At 44.2% G+C, this 22,287-nt stretch overlaps 1 protein-coding gene across 1 annotated transcript in view; it reads right to left on the minus strand.

Moving 5' to 3' along the window:
* Window positions 1-1,636: 1,636 nt before the first annotated feature.
* Window positions 1,637-22,287, minus strand: part of LOC123949959 (intraflagellar transport associated protein) — a 109,721-nt gene continuing 89,070 nt past the window's right edge. The window contains exons 9-12 of the transcript XR_006820103.1: window positions 3,369-3,507; window positions 2,831-2,934; window positions 1,851-1,950; window positions 1,637-1,762 (exon numbers count right to left, since the gene is read on the minus strand). The gene's annotated coding sequence lies outside the window, so the exon portion shown is untranslated. The remainder of the gene's footprint in view (window positions 1,763-1,850; window positions 1,951-2,830; window positions 2,935-3,368; window positions 3,508-22,287) is intronic.

Below are 22,287 nucleotides of genomic sequence, written 5' to 3' on the forward strand. Positions count from 1 at the left end.
CTCTCTCTCTGCCTACTTGTGATCTCTGTCTGTCAAATAAATAAATAAAAATCTTTAAAAAAAAAAAAAGGTCCAGAAGTCACGTAAGTGCTTAAATAGACCAAGGAGGACTCCACAGCTCCATCCCTATAGAACTTCCGACCTCCAGCCCCTCCAGAAAAGACTTCACTCAAATTCATTTTGGAAACGCTGCAAACATGGTCAAGTCCTCACACACTCTGTCAAATGACCGTCTGCCTTCACCACACTTGTCCATCCTACATGACGTACTCCAGAGTGCACAGGGGTCAAGCGTGAACTGGACCACTACCCAGCTCCATCCTGTTGTTACACAGGAATAATTAGTATTGCTGAAATTGAAAGTTTTTAAGAGAAGCTGAAAATGTGAGGGCTTTATTTTTTTTTTAAGATTTTATTTCTTTAAGAGAGAACACATAAGCCGGTGGAGGGTCAGAGGGTGAGGGAGAAGCAGACTCCCCGCTAAGCAGGGAGCCCAATGAGGGGCTCGATGCCTAGATGCTGGGATCATGACCTGAGCCAAAGGCAGACACTTAACCGACTGAGCCACCCAGGCACCCCTTAAATTAAATCTCTAAATGTCTTGTTCATTTTTTTTTTTTAGAAGACCATCTGGGCCAAACAAAATCTCTCACAGTCCACACTTATCCCATGGGCCATTAGTTTATGATTTTATCTCAGAGGTGGCACCTGCATAGAACTCATGTATCCATGTGTTAATCCTCCCTAACTGATAGCCTTTCCCACTGAGTCTGAATGCACCCTCAGAATCCATCTAACACAACCCTCCAAGGGAGATGATGTTCCACAGTATTCAGAGCTATGGGAGTTGAAATTTATCTGCCCTGTATTTTCTGGCAGTAACCAATGTTGCTCCACAAAAATGTGAAGACAATTCAAAATGCCCTCAATTCCTCCCCTCCCTTCAGGAGAAATTACCTTGGGGCATGCACACACAAATGCCAAAACTCTTTGGTGCCTGTTTCTATTAGTGCATATCATGTTTCCTGAGCCTACAAACCATGTATTCCCATTTCTTCTGCAGCCTCTCTCTATGCATGGCCTTTTAAATGCCACTGTAGCTCAGCTAAGTCAACATCTTTTTCTTTTTCTATTCACTCCTGGACTTCACCTCTCCTCGAAACTTTTTTTTTTTTTTTTTGAAATCTCTACCGCATTTCCCTAAACACCTCATTTTGCTTGATTAAAAGCAAGACCTGGACAGTTTTCTCTGATTCGCTAATGTGATGATAACTGATGGAAAAGCCTTTTCATACACTGACCTCAGAACTCAAGCGCAGTGAGAAGAATCTGCAAGGCCTTTTACTTCCTGCAAAGCCACTCGCTCTGTTTTCGCCTGCGTTTCAATAGATGGAAGAAAGAGTTCCCATTCATTCCAATTAGTTAAAAAAATAATCATTTTCTCATGTAAAATTAAAGCTTAGCAGGCACCTCTCTTTGGGAAGACATGAAGCTGAACACTTTTAATTTAAGCCAAACAAGCGCATTAAGATGTATTTCTCTAGAGCTGTAGTCCTTCAGGGTCCTTGAATGCCAGTTATTGGCTTACTCTTTAGCCCAAGTAAAAGATCTTTTTGCTGCTGTCTTTAAGGATCACCACCTGGTCACTCAGAGACTCTATCCTGTCACTGCGGCCCCATAGCTCTGCCACCTTTTCCGGCTGTAGCTCTTCAGGGGGCATGGGCAGCACAGCCCGGACCCAGGCCCCAGCCTGACCAGCCCACTGCAAAGGAAGGGACACCTCAAGTGTTGGGGGCGGGGCGGGGTGGGGTGCACCCTGCTGGGAGGGCCTGGCCCACACCTCCACTCACCTGCTCCAGCCGCTCCAGGCGCCCTCGCAGCTCCCAAATCTCCTGCCTCAAGTCACGCTTGTTATGTTCAGCTTCCCGAACTGAAAATAAACAGTGTCATCTACAGCCCAAAAAAAAAAAAAAAAAAGCAGCAGCAGTTACCATATTATTGAGTTTTCTTTGTCAGGGGAAGAGGGAGCAGGAATTAGAGTCTCAGACGTTGGATTGCTCTGGCATTAGCTTGCTGGGGCCACCATAACAAAGCACCCCAGATGGCTTACACAACAGAAGTTTATTTTATCACCGTTCTAGAGGTTGGAGGTTCAAGATCAAAATACCAGGAGATTCGGTTTCTCCTAAGGGTCTCTTTGGCTTGTGGATGACTGCCTTCTCCCTGCATCTTCACACTGTCTCCCTTCTGTGTACGTCTGTCCTAATCCCTTCTACTCACAAGGATACCCAATGTAGTGGAGTGGGGCCCAACCAAATGATTTCCTTTTAACCGAATTATGTCTGTAAAGACCCTATCTCCAAATACTGTCACACTGTGATGTGCTGAGAATCAGAACTTCCACATGTGAATTTGGCAGCCAGGGGTGGGGGAGCACACAATTCAACCCATAATGGTGACCATGAGGACAATGTACATTAGAGCAGAGTGTGTGTTTAGTGACAAGCAACAGAAACTAATTCCTGCTGGTAAGTGTGAAGCAGCGGCCACAGCAACAGAAAGAAAGAAAAAACTCTAAGGCAGGAATATAATCATGACCCAAGAAGGAACAGGAACCAAAAACTGAAAAACTCTCAGAACTTCTCCCCCTCTACTCCTTCTGCTAATAGGTTTCTTCTCTGTCCACCTACCTCCTTTTCCTACTCCCCATTTCACAGGATAGAAAATGGTCCGTAGGCTTCCAAGCCTACATGGGACAAATTTTACTATTTATCCAGATGAACCAGTTAGAAAAACCAGCCCTGATTTCCAGGGAACAGACTCTGATTACCCAGCTTCGGTCAGGTGATCCCCATGGTCCCATTACAACGAGGCGATGTGGTCATCTGTTTCCAACATGGCTGCTCTGGGCTTCCCCGTGAACTGGAGTGATCTCTATAGGAAAGGCGAGGTGAGGTAGAGATACATGATCATGGGCCTGCGAAGAGGGCAGATGCTCTAACACTTGTCGCTGTATGGGTAAGGATGTTTTCATGTCCCACTCTTTTTTTTCAGACCCCAGGATATTGCTCCCCTGCTCACGAGCCTACCTAGATATTTCTCCTCTTGACGTGTAGACAAGAGGTAACTATAGCAACTGGTTGTACAGGTAATTGCTATAAAACATTGCCCAGGGGTTGGAAAGCCATGGAGAAACTGATCCCTCCATTCGACCAGGGCACTAGTTCACAGCTAAGGTGAGTTTCTTGTCTCCAGAACAATCAATGCTTTATGTTTTAAAAATAAAGAAAAGAGTGTGTGCCACAATTCTGTCTGAAAGCTCGGGCATTTAAGTAGACCCAGGAGATGCAATTTCAAACAAGACTCACCTTTTCATCTTCCAGGTCTGTGACTTGGTTAGGTCTCCATTGCCTCTCATCTTTTTTGTTATCTTGGCTTCAGCTGCCCACCATTTCCAGAAGCGGGCGGACGGACAATGACCCAGGTTTAATGACACCACCCTTGGATCTAAAAAGACAACATTCCTTCAGATGTGGCCCGTTCATCCCCCAAAGGACCATCCAACCTGCTAGGCATCCCGGAACCTGGGATGATCTCCCTCTTTATTAATTGCCTCTCACCTGGAACTCACAGACACAAGAACAATACCCTTCTCTCTCTCTCTCTTCTAAACTAAACATAGAATTGGAATGACTCACTTTTGGAATTGCTGAGATAAAGAAACAGGCATAATGTGGGGTTTTAAGAGCTCAGCTCTTCTTCTTACCAATAGTTTGGGAGACAGCTCTGTGTGGAGCACGTGGGACCCGGGGCAAGGCTGCTGAGGTTCAAAGCCATGCTCCACCACTTACTAGCTCTACCTTAGACAAGTTATTAACCTCTCGGAGCTTTGCTTTCCTCACAGAGGTGTTGGGATTATTAAACAAGCTACTGCAACTGAGGTGTTTAGAGTTATGCAATTTATTGTTGTTACTACTGTTATAATACCAAATCTGGCCTGACGGGCTAAGGAGGGTTGGTCTCTGACAAGACACAGTGGCACTCCCTCTCCATTCCCCATTCAGGGCGCTCTGCTCTCCTGCCTCCTTTTTTTTTTTCCATCCTCCCCAGCACCTGAGCATCAGGGAGCCTCCTGGAACCTACCCCATCAATACCCACCCAGAACTCACTCCCAAGGTAGCACCCCTCTCTGAGAGCACTAAGAGGAGTTCCATTTTCTCTGAGAAAAATAACTTCACGATCTTATTTCCTTTTTTTAGATTTTTTTCCTACTTTTTCTCCCATAGAGTGCATGCATCTATAGCCAACGGAGTAATGCCAGTTGTACATAGGAGTAGTAAGATGCCGATGTCCTCACGCTGTCCCTGCTCCCCTATACTCACTGCAGCTGAGTTTGGAGCCCCTCCTCTCCCACTGGACCATGACATCAGCCTTCCTACTTGGTCACACTATCAGCACTTTAGCCAATCCACTGTCCGGAGTGTTAGGAGTGAGCTGGACAGTTAGGCAGTGAGGGCCAGGGTCTCCAACAAGAAAATACGGGGTCAGGACAGTTAAGATCAAACAGCACCGACATCCTGTTTTGCAGATTAGACAAGACCACACTAGCATTCTGCTTTGCAGCCTTTGCAGAAATGACTTCTGCAAAACATCCTAAAATAAGACCATTAACCACAAAGCATTTGTCACCATCACAGGCAAGGGGCAGTTAAGACATAAGTCCCCAGATGTCAGCAAAAAAGACCATCAGCACATAGACATTAACCTAATAGGTACACAGATGTGTGACCAAAGCCCTGATGGGCACAACTCAGCACACCCTGGTTGCTTAAGATAGTTCTGCAAAAGAGCTCCTCAAAACCACTAAACTAAGAAACTCCAAGGGCAACCCTCTTGGGTCCCCTCCGTCTCTGAGAACTTTACACTCTTGCTCCATAAAAGTTTGCTTTGCTGCCCACCACTCTGGTGGTGCCCACCACTCATCTGGTCAAGCTCTTCATTCTTCCACATGGCATGACCAAGAAATCCTTCAACAATAGTCCTAGCATAGGCTCTTCCTAAACATTTAATCACAAAGTAAATATTTCCAGATTAAAAAACATTTAAAGATCCCTATTACTTAAGAGCTATGTTCCAAAAATTCTTGGCATGGCCCAGAAGCCTGCTTTTAGCCCCAACCTACATTTTCAGTCTAGTCTCCCACCATCCCACTTCCCCATCACCCTCCACTCTAGCCAGTGAAAATCAGAAGCCATTTTGTGTAAATCGTATGTTTCTTCCAGCAGGAATATTCCAGCCTTCTACTCCTCCACCTAGCTAACTCTTACTTATTTTTCAAGCTGCCACTCAGCAAACATCTCCTCTAAAAACCGTCTATGTCTCTCCCCAGAAATAATCAATAATGCCCTCCTCTCTATTCACTTCATACAGTATATATGACAAAGTGCCCTAATATTAGTTTTCTAGACTCTCTCCCACCTTAAAAAAAAAACTACTCTATTGAAATATGACTGACATACAAAAAGTATAAAGAATTCCTACAACTCAGTAGCAAAAAACAAAGAGCCCATCTAAAAGACAGGCAAAGGACCTGAATAGACATTTCTTCAAAGAAGACATGAGAGTGGCCAACAGGCATTTGAAAAGATGCTCAACATCACTAACCATCAGGAAAATGCAGCTCAAAACCAAAATGAGCTATCACCTCACACCTGTTAGGATGGCTATCATTAAAAACAACAAAAGAGGGGCGCCTGGGTGGCTCAGTGGGTTAAAGCCTCTGCCTTCCGCTCAGGTCATGACCCCAGGGTCCTGGGATCGAGCCCCGCATCAGTCTCTCTGCTCAATAGGGAGCCTGCTTCCCTTCCTCTCTCTCTGCCTGCCTCTCTGCCTACTTGTGATCTCTGTCTGTCAAATAAATAAATAAAATCTTAAAAAAAAAAAGATAACAAGTGTTGGCGAGGATGTGGAGAAAAAGGAATCCAGGTACTGTGTTGGTGGAAATGTAAATTGGTACAACCATTACGAAAACAGTACCAAGCTTCCTCCCCACTTTACCGTAAGTTCTTTGAAGTCAGGAATCATGTTCTATCAATCTTGGTACCTCCCTCAGCATCAAGCCCAGAGGAGAGTACGAGCTGTTAGAAAGATGTGATGAATGAATGAACAAGGGAGGAGGAAGGTGCTATTCTTTACATACAAAGATGACATCACTCCAACCCTACCAGCAGACTTCACTGTTGTCCCCGCTTCCCAACACTGGCATGGATTATATGGATAGGTCCCTATTCCCTCATCCTTGGTACTGTAGGCCCAATGATGACAGAATGGCTGACTGAGAGCCTTCAACTAGGCACAAAGGACTAGGGACAAAACTAGGCTCTACCCTTGAGGAAAATTCTAATCTCGGTCTCTATCAGTATCACCCACTCGCCAGCTGAACCCGGGCCCTTGCTCAAAGTTAGTTCACAGCATAGTCTGAAATGGAAGGACAGATCTTCTCCAACCTGCAATAAAACTGAGAAAGCATGTGTGCTCCATCTCAGTGGATGGAAGACCCCCTCCCTCCCTGCCTGCCTACCTTTCTGCTTCCTTCTTTTCATGAAGAATAGCAAAGATGCTGGCATAAACGTGAACATAACAACTCTGGTGGTTGATTAAACTCTTCATCTTCACTCCCTTGCTAATCAGCTACAAAAGCCTTCAATATACACACCAACCTCAGAAAGGTTTTATCACTTAATTACTATAAAACAACCCCACAGGTTAATGCATGCTTGATCTCAAAGGAGTGGCAGTAACCATTATGTTATTAATACCAATTGCACAGCTAGAAACAAGTAGAGAGAATTCAGGCCCAGAAATATGGCACAAAGTCTGAGTTAATGGGATGTGCTGCCTGCCCCCACCCCAATACTACTCCCCAAAACTCAACTTAACCATTTTGCTATGGTCTGAAATTCTGGAACCAGAAATGTATTCCTCTGGGGTTTGTTTGTTTGTTTGTTTCTGTTAAAATGCAAAGACCATATAGGTAGATCACATATCAAACCATGGTCAATCATTTATGCCTAAGATAAATCTAAATAAATTTGGCCACTTTTTTAGGGCATTGGTGGTAACAGAGGATAGAGAGAAAATATGGGGAAGTAGTGACTTGAGTAACTGGGGCAGGCCTATCATCCTGTATTGAAAACAAGGATAAAGAGGAATGAGGGTCTGAGAGCAATCCTTACTTGGTTCACACCTGTACTTCCTGCTTGGCATTGACAAAAGTGTACGTAGACAACTGTACGGCAATAAGAGGTTGAGGGGTCTGACCACAGCTCGCATCCTATTCTGTAGGACTGAGTTACTGAGATCTGCTGCCTCTAATTTTGCATCACTAGCATCCAAAGAATGAAGCAGCGTGAATCCAGCTTGTGTTTCACTGTTTATGGTGTATTTGTTTCTGACAAGCAAACAAGTTATTCTGGGTCAATAACTTTTCATAAGTCAAATCACAATATAGGTACTCCAGGACAGAAGTTGTGAGATCATCTTGAACGGTGAATATGTCTTGACTATTTTGTATAAGTGCATGCTTTTTTACATCAGCTTGCTTGCTAAGAGGTACACTCACAGTCTATACTGCCTTTCCCTCTGGAAGGCAGAATATTTAGAACTCTACGGCAACTGCTGATTTAATTTACAAAATGGCTGCTCGGGTGGGCAAGGTTCTGCAGGAGAGTCCTGGTGATCTCAAGATGCCTGTGTGGAATGCACAGAATAAATATCATCATCCCCAAACCGGTAAGAGATTTGCTCACCTGACAAGTTGGTAGAGAAACAAGCAGACAGACTCTTCTCTTGGGAAACCCAGAGGATGCCAGGAACTAGGTAAGAGACTCCTTATAGCACAGGCTCTTATCATAAGAACAACTGATAAAAAGATATTTGAACAAAAGCCTCAGTTTCATTGAAATAGTTAATGGAAACTCAAGAATCATGATGTCTAGCATTGTGTTACATAGGGTTAGACACTCAAGATTCTTCCAGCACAGGTCAACAAGGTAAAGACTGTTGTGAATAGAAAAGCACACCTTATATCTCCACAACATAACTTGGTTTGCATGTGATGATCCTTAAGAATGTTTTCACTAACAAAAATAATAGGCTTAAAGCAGTACCAGGAGTGAACAAAGAACTTGGAAACAAGGGTGCCCACTAACAGACAGACCAAAGAAAGGGATCACTGAACAGGAGAAAGGAAAAAGTCTACCAGGCCTTTCCAGAAACATAATCAATGATGTTGGCACATTGGGACCTCACCTGGACCCCAAGCAAATACTCCTCAAAAGGAATCTGCCTCCTTTTGCTTTGAATCTTCACTCAGCCATCTACTGATTAATAATATCGCTCGACACCCAGAACAGGGGCCACCCAAGCACATGCAGCGTTTTCTCTTGTAAACAATCACGTTGGCCTCAGAGTTTATCTGTGAATCTCATGTGAATTGACAGGTGAGTATTCACTGCTTTAAATCCGATCAATTCTAAGTATCCTGATAAAGCCCAGTCCCTGCAGTCCAGGGACAGTGAAAGCAGCTGCTGCATTTTACCACGGAGACTTTCTGTGTCTCTATCCTTTCCTTTCCCACTGATCTTTTCCCATTTTCCCACTGTTGTTTGAAAGGCTAATTTCCCTCAATGGTAGGACACATATACGGTATCTATCCCATACCGAAAGAGCTAGTTGATCCCTTTTATTATTTTTATTTTTTTAAGATTTTATTTATTTGACAGACAGAGATCACAAGTAGGCAAAGAGGCGGGCGGGGTGGGGGGGCAGGCTCACCACTGAGCAGAAAGCCCAACACAGGACTCGATCCCAGGACCCTGAGATCATGACCTGAGCGAAGGCAGAGGCTTAACCCACTGAGCCACCCAGGTGCCCCAGTTGATCCCTTTTAATTGTGCGATTAAAAACCTATTCGAAATGGTTATATAGCAGCACAGACAGAGATGCAAGATCAGACTCCCTGATTTTTAGAAACACAAAATCTTAAGCTTTTCTAGTGCCACGGACTCCTTTAAGAATCTGAGAAAAAGCTACGGGCCCTCTCTCCACTGAAATGCACAATCACAAGATTTGGAGTTTGGGGCTGGCCCACCGATCCCATCTACAGACTGCTACTTAAGAAGTCTGATCTCTTGCAAACCCTTCATTTTGTAGATGGGGAAACTGAGGCTCAGTGAAAGGAAATGACTAACTTAAGGATGACACAGAATGAGGTCTTTAATGTCTTCCCATCAATATGCGTAGGACCGAATATTTTTTCACTTTATAATGAGGCTTGTTGACATCCAGTAGACACAGTCATCCGCAGAAAGAAGTCAGTCCATTCTGCTTGTGCACCAGCCTATCCTGGGCCCTGGAAAGATCTCCTCACCCAGCCAACCCCCACGTAGTCATCCAATTCCTGAGTCTTCATTCATATATTTTAAAAGGGCCGCTGAAGGAGGGAAGCAGAGCTGGCCGAACCAATCTGGAGAGGGACCCAGGAATTACCAGAGCTTCCCCGGCAGCAACCTGAGCTACACATGATACAAACTTTTGGTTTGCACAGTGATTTCGGTCAAACAGATGTGAGATCATGGAAAGAAAATAGCCAATGTTTCTGAACTAACTAGGCTGGTCATGAGAACCGACCATCTAAGGGACCCAGGGAGGCTTCCCCTCAAGCCATTCCTCCGTAAAACATGAACTAATGTGTCTTTGAGATTTTACATTGCATAAAGTGCTTTCGGGTACAGAAATCAACTGAAGAAGGAAAAATAAAAGGGAGGGAAGGAGCAGCAAATCCTTAGGAGTAAATGTTTTACTTCTAAAACAACTCTGAAATAAAGACCTCTTTTTTTAACCCACGAAGAATCAGACTCGGAGTAGCTGAGTAATGTACAAAGCCACAGAGTAATTATCAGGATTCAAATCCTGATATCTGAGTGAAACCGTATTTTAGAGATGACAGATTTAGATTCTAGAAGGTGAAGTTGCTGCCCTTGTTCAAGCAGCTCCTGAATTTTGGAGCCTGAAAACTCACGTCTTTACGTCCTACAGCAGGCTGTTAATTCCATGGGGTCCATGGGTCTCAACACAGTAAGCAGGGCACGAAAATGAGAATCACCTGGTTGCCCATTCTTTGAGAAACGTGGGTCTTGAGTGGGGACTCTCAGAGACCAGCGGCATTCACCACACCCGGGAGTTTGTTAGAACGGCAGCTCCTGGGCCCACCCCTGACCCAGAAACTCCGGGGTGTGGGCACCCAACGCTGTTTAACCAAATTGTCCAGGCGGTTTAAGACCCACTTCGCCAGTGGCATACTTTCCCTTCACGCCCTGCATAAAAGAAACTCATTTATACTTGAACCTTTTCTAGAACAATTCTAACACCTGAAACCTCAGCTTAGGAATCGTGGCAAGGCATTCAGTATGTACTCCAAGTCCCTCAAACTTGACAGGAATCCAAACCACAGCATTTGATTGTGCCTCATAATTCATTTGGCCCCTTTCCCCCCAGGCACACTCAGAACTCACAGGGCTCAAGAATGGTTCAAAGAACCCAACCCCGAAATCGTCCTCAGAGATCGCTTCCTACTCAAGACGGAAAAGATGCCCAACAATATCATTTGCTTAGAAACATTTCACAACTCCAATTTTTTTTTTTATTATTTTCTTCATGGAAGAGCTTATATTAGAAAATAGAGTTTCCTCCAAGAAAACCAGCAGGGTAGGTTGTAAGACTCTGCTTCGGAGCTGAGCTTGGCAACATGATGTTGGTATGTGGGCCTTTCACAGTTTCCTTATTTCTTGGTGGGTGGTTTGTTTTATGACACTAAATGTTCTTCTCAAACAGGTGTTGGCTAGATGGAATAAAACTAATTAGTTCGATCTTGGGGAAAACTGAGCCTATATGCTGGAATTCAGACTCTTGTCTGCATTTGTTATTTGCTTGAATTACAAGAGTGTTCTAACAAGGGGTGAAAATGTATTACTTTTCTTGGAGTCTGTTATATTTTATCATGGAAAACACAATCAGTGGTACCAAATACAAGTATAATGTTCGCTGGTTAAACCAACACGGTCCTCTGTCTCCCAATTTATGGCTTAGCGATTAAATTTACCTGGAGCCCAGCTGCGGGTGAAGGTTTTGCAAGGAACGATGCAACATTGCCACCATGTGGTCCCTGGCTAAAAATGGCAGCGGCAGAAAGAAGATCCACCCCCACTGCAATCGACGCTCTGCTTCCTAGCCCTCCCTATGTGCTTAATCCTTGTGTTTGCAGCTCAGAAATCAGCTGGATGAGGAGAGACGAGACTTATTTCCAGATGCACACAAGGCATTAGTCAGACAGTGCAATAGTACTGGGTAGTCAGCTTCCCCTTCGGAACTCCCATTTTCACCTCTTGTTCAATATATTCTGTTCTTTCCCTCCCCTGTTTGTTTCTCCTTAGTAGCTAGTATAGGACTCCAGCTGAATCGGCCTCTGTGCCATTCCTGAATCTCAGCTGCTGATATTTAGTGCCCTCCCCTCTATACACCTCCCCCGCCCACCCACACACACCCAGCTCAAATCATGGGCCCCACCACCATTCTGATCCTCCAGGCGGCACAAAGTCTGTGCCCAATGGTTAGGAACCAAATCTCACCCTGGTCTGTAGGAGGGAAAGGAGGAGGAGGAGGAGGAGGAAAAAGTGGAAAACTCAGAAAACTTTAACAGTGACCCCTCCAGCAGTTAACTTGCCTGTTCTTGGACATTTCTTACCTTTTTATGAATCATGTGGGAGTTTTGAGTTAGTATAAATATCAAAGAATCTCACGAGCCACCTATAACTTTAGGAGAAAAAGAATTATTTTTCCGGATGAATCAAAAACCTCTATGGGTACGCTTATTTATCTGCAAAGAAGAATTCCCAAGACTTGCATTAGGGTTCCAAAATCACATGATGACTTACAATCAGCCAGTGAAAACCTTGAGCATGAACCATGTGCCACGTGTGTTTTACAGGTAATAACCAAAACAGACACGGCGCCAGCTCTCACGTTGCTCCCCGTTCAGAAGGGAAGACACATATTTATTTTTTAAAGATTTTGTTTATTTATTTGACAGAGAGGGAGAGAAAGGGAGGGCGAGCACAAGCAGAAGGAGTGGCAGGCAGAGGGAGAAGCGGACACCCCACTGAGCTGGAAGCCCAATGCGGACTCGATTCCAGGACCCTGGGATCATGACCTGAGCTGAAGGCAGACGCTTAACCAACTTAACCCAGGTGCCCCTAATTTATTTATTTTTTTTTCAAAGATTTTTTATCTATTTATTTAACAGAGAGAGATCACAAGTAAGCAGAGAGGCAGACAGAGAGAGTGAGAGGGAAGCAGGCTCCCTGCCGAGCAGAGAGCCCGATGCGGGACCCGATCCCAGGACCCGATCCCAGGACCCCGAGATCATGACCTGAGCCGAAGGCAGCGGCCTAAACCACTGAGCCACCCAGGCGCCCCCCAGGTGCCCCTAATTTAAAAGATGGTAGATGAGATCCGTTCAACAAAGGATAAGTACAAAATACAATGGTTAGCTCCCCCTAGGGGATTTTCTCATTCTCCCAAGAGGAGGCAGTACAGGATCGCCAGAAGAGCATGGCTTTTTTTTGTTTGTTTGTTTTGTTTGTTTGTTTATTTACAGCATAACAGTGTTCATTGTTTTGGCATCACACCCAGTGCTCCATGCAGTACGTGCCCTCCCTATTACCCACCACCTGGTTTCTCAACCTCCCCCCGCCCCTTCAAAACCCTCTGGTTGTTTTTCAGAGCATGGCTTTTAAATCAAATCTAGATTTGAGTTCAAACCTTCCCACCCATCAAGCTGGGGACCTGGGCAGGTCGCTTCAATTCTTGAAGGCTCGGTTTTCCTAGCAATAGAATCAGTTTATAAATCTCTACTTCGTGGGGGATAGTAAGAGGATTAAAGGTGCTATTTCATGAAAGCATGCACAAGTTCTTGGCACAGGATGATGAATGGTAGCCCCCTCTCCCGCTTCAACCAGCACACTTCTAATAACAAGGGTCCCTTCATAACACCTGCTCATGCAATTTAACCTTGGATCTGGTGTGGATGTAAAGACCGAAGGCTAACTGAATATCCAAGAAAAATCTGGTCATCCCGTATTTCTACAGTTACCCCCATATTTTTAGTAACCCTGTTGCCTGCCAGGACCTGGCTAGGTCCTCCTTGCCCATGCTGTTTCTCATTCTCAAAATTGGCTATTTCTAATTCTCAAAATACTTGCTTTCAAAGCTAAATACACACACACACACACACACACACCCCCTCACACACACTCCTAGTGTCTGGAAAAGTGCACTATTTGCAAAGGGAGATGGAGAATCTCTTTCACTCCCATACTGTGGCTGACAGCTTTAGTGTTTCTTATTTTTAAAAGTTAAATTCAGGGACGCCTGGATGGCTCAGTGGGTTAAGCCTCTGCCTTCAGCTCAGGTCATGATCTCAGGGTCCTGGGATTGATCCCGACATCGGGCTCTCTGGTCAGCAGGAAGCCTGCTTCCCCCTCTCTTTGCTTGCCTCTCTGATACTTGTAATCTCTCTCTCTTTCTCTCTCTCTGTGTGGCAAATAAATAAATAAAATATTAAAAAGTAAAAGTTGAATTCAAAGTGGCTTTTATCCTCATGTCTGGAGATGAGTTGGCATTGAATGTAAATTGAGACATTTGGGCTGACCAGGAGAAGGCAGTGTAGGGGACTGTTCTATGGGAATAAGCATGTTTTGTTTATTAGCTAACAGCTCTAGTCAAACCTCATGCCAGTTGTTTCAGGCTCCCAGATGCTCTGAAGCAGCTGGGAAGCTTTTCTCCCACATTCCCTCCACCTTGGGAGGCAACTGCCTCCTGCAGACACTTTTGCAAACAGAGGTCTGAGTTGGGAGCTTACAGAGAAAGCTGGGAGATGCTCATTCCTACAGAATTCTAAGAAACATAAAACACACACAGTAGCACGATCAATATTCACTTACACTATACTCACATGTACAAAAACAAATAGCCTTTTTATTCCTCTGTAATAGATCTGGCTTCCTTCACAGGCCTGCACCCAGTTGACAGCAGAAGGGAAAAAAAAAAATGAAATGTTTGTCCAGCCTAGTAATCTCATTTTTGTGGGTAGCACGTCTCTGCTTGGATGACTTGGATAACATGCTCAGTGTTTCAGAGTCTGATCCCCTTTTCCTTCTAGGATGGCTCCCTTGAGGATGGGAAGATCCATGTGACTTCTGTGACCTCCAGGGACAGAGAGCAGGTGGCTGGGGTCCTTAAGATGTGGGTTGACCTCTGCTGCCGTGGGCTCAGGCTGGGCTGACCCCTGGATGGAGAGCACTGAGACCTGACCCCATTCCCTGGACATTCTGCTGATGCCTCGGAAGTCTATGGCTGGCCTGACCATCTGGACTCAGTTCTTTTTGCTGTGGCACACATACAACTGAGGCCTGGCCAGAGGGCCTTGACCTGCTGTCCTTAGCAACACCAGCTGCCCTGCCCACTGAAGCAACCCCTTTCTGCCAAGCTCCTGAGTCAGGCTCTGTAATCCAGGGCCAACTGAGTGGCTTGCTTTGGGGACATGAGGAATTCTTAGGTCCCTTTAGGCCACTTGAGAATTCCGGCTGGTTTAGAAGAGCCAGGCCCTCCTTGACATAACGGGGATGTGCTGACCAGTGCCCTCTAGTGACGATACCCACAGGATCCTGCAAACCCAGGATGGCCCAGATACATCCAGAATCCCAGACCCACTACAAGTGTTATATTCTCTCTCTCTCTCCCCAGGTCTCCAGGTCTCAGGCCCAGAAAAGAGAAATTCAAAACTGTGTGTTTCTACCCCATGCCTGAGGGGTAGACTGTGGATTTTCCACTTTCCTTGCAAATTATTATCTTCCTGGACATCAAGTCTGCCCTACCCGTCCAAGGCAGAGGGAAGAGCCTCTGGGTGTGGAAATCTCTGTGCTTTAATCCACTGAAGCCTCCTCTTGATGGGGAGGTGAGGGGCTCAGGAAACCTTCTCCTCGCTGGACAGAGGTCTTATCTAGCTGCAGAATCAAAAAATACTGCTTTAAATACCAAATCCAGAATATTAACTTTTTCCCTTTGCATGCCTCTCGTAACCCCTCTAAGACATTAAGAGGATGCCTCAGTCATCTAGGGAGAAGATGATGCATAGAGAAATGCAAAATTAATTTAAAACAAATTTCAAAACATCACCCTGTAATAGTCCCCCAGCTCTTCAGTTAAATTCTCCAGATCTTTCCTGAGTATCTGCTACCTTCCTCAAGATTAGATAAAGTGCTACAGGAAGTACAGAAGAAACAGAAGGCATGGTGCCAACCTCAAGGAAACTTCAATCTAATAGTAAGAAACCCTCTTGAATAGTTATAAAAGGTAAGAGCTGACTTGCCTGAACGAGCGGTAAAGTCAATAAAAGCTCTAACTGGCAGTTCAAAAGGCACTCTCCCGACCCCCGATTTCCCTTCCATTTCTGCTATTGTGAAGTTCTTTATGTTTTTAATCTCTCCGCTGCTAGAAAGCAAAGCACTGAAGCAAAGAGAAAGCCAGCCACTGCTCGCGCATGTCTGCAGACAACCCTATTGTCGGGAAGAGCAATTCCCCGGAGTAGAAGCCAGGTGGCTAAGGACACCTACTCCCCGGCCCCGTATCAGGTCTGCATATGCAATTTGTGCCTATAATTATTTTGATGACTTCATGGGTCACATAAGGCTTTACCAAGCAAACAGCCACTAATTAAATATTATGCAAAATGTCTCCTTCCCGTGCAGTCTTCTATATGTGACATAGAGTCCACGAAAAGAGAAGTCTTACATCGAGGATTTTGACCTGTCTGCTTTAATTTCAGCAAGACCCCCTCAGAGAATGGTAGAGGTCGATTTTTTTTTTAAAGTCAACTTTGGTAGACCGAAGACTTAAAAGGACAGAACCAAATGTTTCCAGGAGTTACCTTGGCTTGTGTGTGTGTGTGTGTGTTTTCCTTCATGCCTTGTTCAGGATTAGCCGCAACACGTAATAAGCCAAAGAGAGCATGGAAAGTCACATTCGGAAGCCAAAATATCTTTCCTGAATTTTCCACAGTTGTTTTGAGGATCACTTAGATTTCCACCAAAAGGAAAACAACAACCACAACAGGAGAGGAACAGGAGACATGCTGACAGGGTCCCAAGGACAGATGACAGACAGGAAGAAGGGAAGGTCACTGATCAGGGACTTCCAAAGAAGCTTTTCTATCCCCAAACTCTGGTCATCACAGGCTCCCCTGGTTTTCTTTCTTTTTTTTTTTTTTTAAAGATTTTATTTATTTATTAGGCAGAGAGGCAGGCAGAGAGAGAGGGGGAAGCAGGCTCCCTGCTGAGCACAGAGCCCGATGTGGGGCTCAATCCCAGGACCCTGGGATCATGACCTGAGCTGAAGGCAGAGGCTTTAACCCACTGAGCCACCCAGGTGCCCCCATCCCCTGGTTTTCTTTATCCTTTTGCTCAATGACCTTCTCCAGCAAACAGATCCCGCAATGGTCTCAATGTCCGGGTCCCTACCCCACAGTGTCATGCTAATAGGAAGTGTGACATTTGGGAGGTGATTAGAATTGGAGGAGGGCGGGGTCCTCCTGAGTGGAGTAGGTGCCCTCGGAAGAAGTAATCCTCTACAGACTGTTCTAGCAATTCTGCACTCATGGGATAGCCTTTGATCACCTCCTTCTGTTTCCTTTGAAAAATCAGAGACTGATTTATCCATGGAGCTCCCATCTGCAGTAAGCAAACCTTTTTCTTTCAAAGAATTTTGACTTTGTCAAGCTCCTCCTGTCCCTGTGTCTCCTCCATCACGTGGTTAGGATCCCTGTAAACCCCTCCACGATCTTTTCCCATCACCACGCATCTCTCCCAACGCTGCTCATACTTGCTTTTCCATTCCAAGTTCTCCCTTGGCAGGACTTTTCCCCGAGCATCTAGGGCCTCTGACTGTTCAGAAGCATGTCCTTGCATGGAGGCCACTGGGCAGAGCTGGACCCCGGCCTCAGGGCGCCCAGGGAAGTGTCCCCCACACAAGCAATTTCCGCTCCTACGAAATCAAGCTCCATCAGCTTCATTTCCAGTGGGAGGCTGGTTTGCAAACTGATTTTGTCTCAGGGGCCACAGGAGCCCATTTATTAGGGCTGTCTTTCAGGAGTAGGTCAACTTTGAGGCATAAAAACTATTTGCTCAGGAAAAACAAACAAACAAACAAACAAAAATATTTGCTCAGGGCAGACTCTTTAAAGGAGAAAGTTCTAAACTGCTCCAAATAGTCCTCCTGAGTTCTGTGCCTAGAATATCAATCAACAAAGTCTCTGAAGGTCTTCTCTTTGAGGTCCACGGAGGCACTGGCCCTTGCTGAGAAGGGGGGACACCGGCTCACTGCCCAGACTGCTCCCGGGAATTTAGGAGCCAGAAAAATTCACTTCCCACCTCCCTGGCTGCTCTTCTAGCCTCCGCTGCTATTTTGGCTTTAAATATATCCTCAGGAGATTCCAGTTTGCATCCAAAATCGCAAAGACCGATGAAGAATAGATTTGGTCCCCAGGAGAGAGGCAGGTGAATCGAAGAGGAGGTGTATATAAAAAACTTACATAGTTGTCTCATTTCTCTTGAGCTCAGCTTTTATGGCTTCGTTGAAGGATTTTGTGATTTGCCAGAAAATCACGCACCTCTTCATATATTAAATTAGAGAATGCATGCTACAGACAAAAGAACATGAACATTGGTTATTGGTGTTTTTCCATAATGTTTTTGCTTTTGTTCCCCCTCTACTTTGCAAGTTGTTAATATTCGACTCTCTCGGTTCAAGTTCATCTAACATCTTTGTGTCAGATGTCTTCATTTCTTGCCAAGTAATGGAGGGTAATGTGCTAGCAGAACAGGTGACTCTCTGATGCAAAGTGCAGCTGAATCTTACCTGAAATATATTTTACTCTAATTATAATTCAAGTAAGATAAAATCCTTCACCATCCCCACGTCCTTTTCACATGACCTTGCTGTCGACAGTTGTCTGTGAAGATCCTCAGGCTTCAAGGAACCTCAGGAGGTCACGAAAACAGATTGCTGGGTCCGTCCCCAGAGTTGCTGGCTCAGGAGGTCTGGGTTGGGATCTGAGAATTTGCATCTCCAACTCAAGTTCCTAAGTGATGCTGATGTTCTTGTTGTAAGAGTAAATATGAATTTGAAATTTAAAAAAAATTAATTCTCGGGGCACCTGGGTGGCTCAGTCAGTTGAGCGTCTGCCTTTGGCTCAGGTCGTGATCCCAGGGTGCTGGGATTGAGCCCCACATTGCGTTCCCTGCTGGGTCTGAAGCCTGCTCCTCCCTCTCCCTCTGCGACTTGTGGTCGCTTGCTCTCTGTCTCTCTCTTTCTCTCTGTTGAATGAACAAATAAAATCTTAAAAAAAAAAAAATTAATTCTCCATGAGGCAAGGAAAATGGAAAAAGACCTTCCCCCACTCCCTTGTTCTTTGAGTCTACCTTTAAAAAGTAGTCATTGTAGGCTCTTTCTCTGCCTCTTTGAAATACATGTAAATCTTTTTAAAAGCTAAGCAAGGTTCTTGCCAATTTTACAACCCAGAAATGTTTCCTCAAGGACAAAGGAGTCATTTCTTTGAAACGTAATCATCAAGAAAGTTAGGGCCCCATCTCAGTTTCCTAATCCTGGAAGGGTTAGAGCCTAACTTCGTGGATCCATATTACAAATCCACCTTCTGTCATTAAGATATTCGAAATTTACTTTTCCTTTGAAAAAAGTCACCTAGCAAACACAAATGGTCATTCCAATTATCAGGTGGGTTTGGGATGAACTATGTGTGGCAAAAAGTGCTGTCACATCCTCTTACTTGAGGACTAGTTATCATTTATCTTGAGAACATGTATGTAATGGGTTGTATCTGCTTGGCTATATTAAAGGGTGAGTTCTCGGGGCGCCTGGGTGGCTCGGTCAGTTAAGCGGCTGCCTTCAACTCAGGTCATGATCCCAGCGTCCTGAGATCGAGTCCCACATTGTTTCTCCTCCCTCTTTCCTTGCCCCTCCCCCAACTTGTGTGTTCTCTCTCTTGCACACTCTGCTCTCTCTCTCGCAAATAAATAAAAAATCTTTAAAAAAAATTTAAAAGTCATTTATGGTTTGTCTCCCTCCCAATCCCATCTTGTTTCAGAATAAATGAAACAAGATGGGATTGGGAGGGAGACAAACCATAAATGACTCTTAATCTCACAAAACAAACTGGGGGTTGCTGCGGGGAGGTGGGATTGGGGGAGGGGGAGCGGGCTATGGACATTGGGGAGGGGAAGCGAACCATAAGAGACTATGGACTCTGAAAAACAACCTGAGGGTTTTGAAGGGTCAGGGGTGGGAGGTTGGGGCAACCTGAGGGTTTTGAAGGGTCAGGGGTGGGAGGTTGGGGGAACAGGTGGTGGGTAATGGAGAGGGCACGTTTTGCATGGAGCACTGGGTGTTGTGCAAAAAGAATGAATACTGTTACGCTGAAAAAATAAATAAAATGAGAAAAAAAAAATTTAAAAGCGTGAGTTTTCTTTCTGTCTTTGTAATTTCTTAGCAGATTGCCTGTGATGCACATCACATTCTAGTTTAATACTTACTCAATTTAAAAAAAAAAACTGTTTTCTCTTTTATCTTTGTGGAGATGTTATTGGATTGCCAGGAGGCTTTGTTTTTCTTTCTTTCTTTCTTTCTTTTTTAATGTTCCAAACTCTCTGTTTTGAATACTCACCATGTTTGTGCTTTTTAAAATATTTTAATATTATACCATGGAATCAATGTAAAAATTAAACACAACTGAATGCTATTTAGTTGTCCTGGATTAAACAAATAGGAATTAAGTCAGGAAGGATGGGTAATTCTGGAATATTCTGATAATCTTCAACACAACTGATTATTACAGACCTTGGCTTCTCCATCAGAACAAGGAGGATTATGCAATGTATGTTAATCAATTATAGGATTCAGAAGATGTTTAAACACCTTCTCAGTATGTTCCAAAGTACCGTAAACATCTGGCTTAATCACACACCAATTATAGATAGGCCTTCCTATCTGTAAAGCTTTTTTTCTTTCAAAAATAAAATAAAATATAATATAATATAATAATAAAATAAATAAAAAGACCATAGATTTGGAAGGAAAGAGATCTGGTTTTAAAACTGGGATAAGCCATTAACAGTGGGAATTTGGTCAGGTTATTTAGCCTCGCTGCAGAGGTTCCTCAGGTGAAAGTGAGTTAAAATCAGAGAAGCTACTACCGGGTGAGGAGTCGCCTCTCGTACTGTTACATAATTGCCCCATCCAGCTCTGTCATTCAAAGGGATCAGAGTTCTTAGCTGCGCAGTCGCCAGTGTCTCTGTTCATGACCTTCGTAATTTGTCTTTTTAAAGCAACAAAACAGACGTTGCCAAAGTGCCCTCACAAATGATCGTACAACCAAAAGCCGATAAAACTCATCCTGGCTTCCAGATAAGAAACAAACCTTTTGGTTTGTCCCTTTAAGATATGAGAATTCTGGGGCGCCTGGGTGGCTCAGTCAGTTAAGCTGACGCCTTCTGCTCAGGTCATGATTCTGGGATCCTCGGATTGAGCCCCGTATGGGGCAGGGCTCCTTCTCCCTCTCGTTCTTCCACTCCTCCCTGCTTATGTTCTCTCTCTGTCTCTCTCTCAAATAAACAAATTAATCTTTTAAAAAAAAGAAGAAGAAGAAGAGAGAAATCAGAATTCTTGATCCACCACGCAGCCAAAAATAAAATAAAAACTCAACAGCAGCTCGCTCCTATCAGAGAGGCTTACTGCTTTCACCCAATTCTTCATTCTGTGGGACAAATCAGCATCACGATAGCATGTTTCAAATTAATTAAAAGACATTTCTTTCCATCCAAGGTGTAATCAAGGCAATTTACTTCCAAACATAATCAAGAAATTATGTAAGGGAAGATTAACCATATGAGGATTTTTTTCATGTATGAAGTTAATTGAGTTTCATATTTTTTTAATGTTTCCAATAAAGATTCTGAAAGACTGGGTTTTCTAAAATGTCTCAACTCAGCGGAGTTTTGAAATACTTCTCCAAAGGAGATCACACTTTTTGCCAAAAAGAGCTCCCAGGCAGTGGAGGACACTGGGGCACTTGGTGCATTTGTCGCAGACCTGCTGCTACATTCAGGGTTCCTGGAACTCTTGGTCAGAATTCCTTCTGAACATGCCAAAAGGGGCAGGAAAAACAGTGAAAACATATCCTCTCAGGAAAGCTTGGAGCAACGCATCTGAACTGTCCAGGTAGAGGCGAGACCCTCAGCAGCTCTTAGAATGGAAGAAGAACCAGGGATGAAAGATGCTAGCCGTGTTTGCTCATCTCTGATTTTCGGGGGCAGAAAAACAAAACTGTTCACCTGCAATTATCAGGAGGATTGGTACCCTCTGCTGAGAGCCAAATAAGAGCTTTATTTAGACAGCAGACACAACTGTCACGGCAATGGGGATTTGAAGAGGTTTTCCTGGTCCCAAATCTCTAGCTAGCATTTCCATAACCCCTTAAATTTACTTCTGAGTCACTCTAGGGAAGCCCCCTCTGACCCAATTTTGTAGGAGGGCAACATTACAGGACCAAAACAGTCATCATGCACGTTTGCCCGGTATCTTGACAATTAAGGATCGCTTTTATTATAGCTTCTACACATGTCTGTGGAGTCCGTGTATTGAAGGAGTTTACCAATCAAACTAGTAGCATTTATTAACAATCCTCTGTTCCCTATGTTTTTAAATTCATAAAGTACAAAGAAAATGGCAGTGTAAGATATGGTCAGCACAGAGCTACCAACATCACTACAGTGATTTGATGTAATCCCAACCAAAACCCAGGAAGAGCGGTTCAGAGACCAAACTCCAGAGCCAGAGCACCTGGACTAGAATCCCAGTTCTGCCACTTGCCAACTGTGTGACTTTGGGAAAGTTACGCAACCTCCCTGTGCTTCAATTTTCTCATCTGTAAGCTGCTAGTAATAACGGTACCAACCAATAGGGTTGTTAGACTAAATGTGTTAATATGAAGAATTTATAACACTGAGTAAATCCTAATTATTAGTAAATCCTAATTTATGCTAGCTCTAAGGTTTTTTTGTTTTGTTTTGTTTTTTCTCCTTTTTTTCCTTTTTTTTTTTC

This window comes from Meles meles, chromosome 8 (genome assembly GCF_922984935.1).
Source record: "Meles meles chromosome 8, mMelMel3.1 paternal haplotype, whole genome shotgun sequence".
Classification (NCBI taxonomy): Eukaryota; Metazoa; Chordata; class Mammalia; order Carnivora; family Mustelidae; genus Meles; species Meles meles.